Source organism: Psammomys obesus, unplaced genomic scaffold, assembly GCF_907164565.1.
Source record: "Psammomys obesus unplaced genomic scaffold, mPsaObe1.curated_primary_1811, whole genome shotgun sequence".
In the NCBI taxonomy this organism is placed as follows: Eukaryota; Metazoa; Chordata; class Mammalia; order Rodentia; family Muridae; genus Psammomys; species Psammomys obesus.
In genome coordinates, this window is record NW_026596085.1 from 15,641,830 (window position 1) to 15,645,210 (window position 3,381).

A 3,381-nucleotide genomic window follows, 5' to 3' on the forward strand; every position below is an offset into this window, starting at 1 on the left:
AGAAGAAGAAGAAGAAGAAGAAGAAGAAGAAGAAGAAGAAGAAGAAGAAGAAGAAGAAGAAGAAGAAGAAGAAGAAGAAGAGGAAAGTGAGTTAGGCTGGAGGTTGGGAGCCCAGGCCCCAGCCAGCTCCTGCTCCCTCAGGTTGAGTGACTATAGGATAGCCCACTCTTTCTTTGGCTCTGATACATCTTTCCAGGGAAAGCCTAGACCCTCTGTCCAGCCAAGTACTGGCCTCCGGTGACCAGTCCCAGGTCTCTTCCGTGTCCCATACAGCAGTTCCTTTTTTGTAGGGAGCTCAGCTTTCTCCCGATGCAGTGAAGCTCTGAAGGGCCATCTTCTACAAAAATTGCTCATCTGGTTGCAGGGGAGGTAGTCAGGGCTTTTCTGTCGTGGTGGGGAGGGCTCACAGCTCCTTAGTAGAACAAGGCGACAGCCTCAGCAATGTGACAGGACATGTGGTTCCCCCTTTGGCAGAGCCCCTTACTGTGAGGCCGCAGCTGAAATGAGGATCTGGGTTTCTAGTCAAGGGGCTTCTCTGCCTTCCTCTGTAAGTTCCAGCACCCGGGCCATGTGAACAGGTTAGAAGATTCTAGTAGCTCAGGGATTCCACAGGCCAAGGGCCAGATGCACTCACCGGCTGCTTCTTTTCACACCAGGAAACGGAGCCTACTAGCTCAGAGGGCGGCCAGGTTCCCAGCAGAGACAGGTTCCGGTCTGGAGGTGGAAGGCAGGGCTTCTGCTCACTTCCTCTGCTTGGTGGCTGCAAGGCGGCTTCCTCCTCCTAGCTGTTGGCGAGTGAGGTACCCTAAATCCACCGAAAGGCTGCCAGAGACCCAGCCCCTGCCCTGTGCCCTAGTCCTCCAAGGCTAGAGGGCAGCTTGGGTCTCTTTCACTTCCCTCCCTGCCCCTGCCTCTCCATTTCCAAGCAATTGCCGTCTGAGGTTAGGGCCCCAGCAGCAAACTGTGAGCTTTCCACCACCTTTGTTCTCAGAGTGCCCAACCTTCACCTTTGACTCCACCTGAGGAAGATGCCAACTGAGCTTGACTGACTGATTGATTGACTGACTGAGAGACAGTCTCACTTAGCCCAGGCTGGCCTCAAACTCACCAAACTAAGGTGGACCTTCAACTCCTGATTCTCCTGCCTCCATCTCTTACATGCCTGGCATACAGGCATGGGCTACCACATCTAGCCAATAACTCCTAAACAAGAGCCAGTTCTACGGGACCCAGCCCGAGTCCCTACATCCATAACCTACCTTCCATAGCTCTCCATCTTCTCCCCATACACCCTGCTGACACCTGCCTGTTGTCTACCAGTGCCACAGGCTTTTTGGCTGACGTCACACAGCTTGTGACCATGTCTTGTAAGCTCCCCTCAGCTCTTCATACAGCTCAGACCTCATTCCCGGCACAAGCTTCTGTATCTCCTTCTCTAGGAACCCTTCCACATCTTTGTCTAGCACAAGTGGCCTGGGCCTGCAACCATGCTGGATCAGCCAACAACATTGGCCAGTGCTTAAGAGCTGGACCCCCTCAGCCCCCCATCAAACCAAGAGCTCTGCAGGAATGGGCCCATTTCTCCCACTCACTATTAAAAGCCAGTTCCTGGACGTGTACTTTAAAAAAAAAAAAAACTCTTTTATTTATATTTTTTATATCTCTTTCTCCCTACTCCACCTCAATCCCTTCCAGCATCTCAACACCAGGTAGGAGAAAGGGTTATTGGGAGAAGGGGCATAGTTCTCTTAGATGCTTCCTGCTGGCTAGGGTTATGGGGTTCCTTGGAGCCAGTCCAATCCTTGTTTCAGGAGATCTCCAACTTCTTGTCTCACTGCATCAACAGCCACAGGAGCCTCGGGTGGGGGTGGGGGTGGAGTGGGGGAGCAGCAGCCTTGTTCTTTCTCAGAACTTCCACACTCTCTGGGCTCTGCCATTTATTCTTTCTCCAGAGTCCTCAGATCTGCAGCTGGCAAAGAATCCCTCTCAGAGCCCACTCGAGGCAAATAGTTTGCTGCTGTGGGCCATCTGAATCAGTCCCACATCCCACACCTGGGATTAAAACAAAAACATGCTTATATCCACAACAAGTGCCTACAAAAGCACCCAGCACAGAATGGTCTCGGTGATTATACTTCGATGCTTATTACTGCTTACAGACTGTGTTGGTCCCTTTTCTTGTTGCTATGACAAAAATACCTGAAAGGGGCTGGATGTGGGGCTGAACTGGTAGAGTGGCTGCCTAGCATGCAGGAAGCCCTGGCTTCAATCCCCAGCACCTCATAAACTGCGCTTGGCAGCTGACACGTGTAATCCAGCTCTCAGAAGTTGGAGGCAGGAGGATCAGAAGTTCAAGGTCAGCCTGGGTTTCAAGAGTGCCTGAGACGCTGTCTTTAAAAAGAAAGAAAAACTGGAGAGAGCAACTTAGGGAAGGTGGGCTTTATTTAGCCTCACAGCTGAGGGTGTGTGCAGGGAAGGAATGCAACAGGAGTGTGAGGTGGCCGGTCACATAGAGTCTGCAGTCAGGAAGCAGAGAGAGACGAATGCTGTGCTCCACTCATTTTCACCCTTTTATTTAGTCTGTATCCAATGGGGCCACACCCATTCAGTGTGGGTCTTCCCTCCCCACTTAAACCCTTCTAAAACACACCTTTCCAGGCACACCCAGAGGTGTGTCTCCTTGAACACCTCTGCAGCCAAGTTGGAATGAGCCACCGCAGGGACCAAGCTGGCTCTCTGCGAAGAAAGTCTTGATGGCTCGGTAGGAGTTTGCTGGTTCGAGGGTGTGGGAATGAGGTTGGAGGTGAGGGACCCACCACGCAAAGGCCTGTGGAATATCAGGAAGACAGAGCACTGTGGCTCTGTCAGGTCCCTATTGGTCTCAGAGCTTTAATCTCCAGGGTCTAGCCCGAGATGAAGAGTTCCATGATGACAGGTGGCAAGCTGAGTGAGCAGGAAGCTAGGCACCGTTGGTCTGTGACACATCAGTAGAGAAGTGGCCAGGTGGGAGGCAGAGGTAGAGTGCACAGGCACACTAAATAGGGTTCCGAAGACACTGTCAAGGTGACTGTGGGCACGGTCACTCCTGGTCATCTTTATGTAATCGCTAGCAGGGAAGCAAACATTAAGGGACTGTCACCTTGTGGAACTCAATCTGCAAAGCAGGTGTCACTCCACCACTCTGCAGGGGAAATGGAGGCTCCTGGCTCCCCACTGTCATTCCAACATACCAAAGCAGGACCAGAGTTCACTGGGAGGTGGGCGAGCAAGCATGCTCGGGACCCGTGTTGCTGGGCAGCTCTGTAGTTCAGCCCAAAACCCAGGTTCACCATTCTGAGTGGCTTCCGAGCCCTCTGACCCCTGCAGCGAGTGTTGTGAACA

The 3,381-nt window shown here is 52.4% G+C and overlaps 1 protein-coding gene across 2 annotated transcripts in view; it reads right to left on the bottom strand.

The window, feature by feature from the left end:
* Parvg (parvin gamma) overlaps positions 1 to 751 on the bottom strand; it is an 18,981-nt gene extending 18,230 nt beyond the window's left edge. Inside the window, exon 1 of one of the 2 annotated variants that reach the window (XM_055626796.1) lies at positions 635 to 751. The gene's annotated coding sequence lies outside the window, so the exon portion shown is untranslated. Of the gene's footprint in view, positions 1 to 484; positions 514 to 634 lie in introns of those variants that run through there. The other variant, XM_055626798.1, reaches the window with a different exon arrangement.
* Between the last annotated feature and the right edge of the window lie 2,630 nt (positions 752 to 3,381).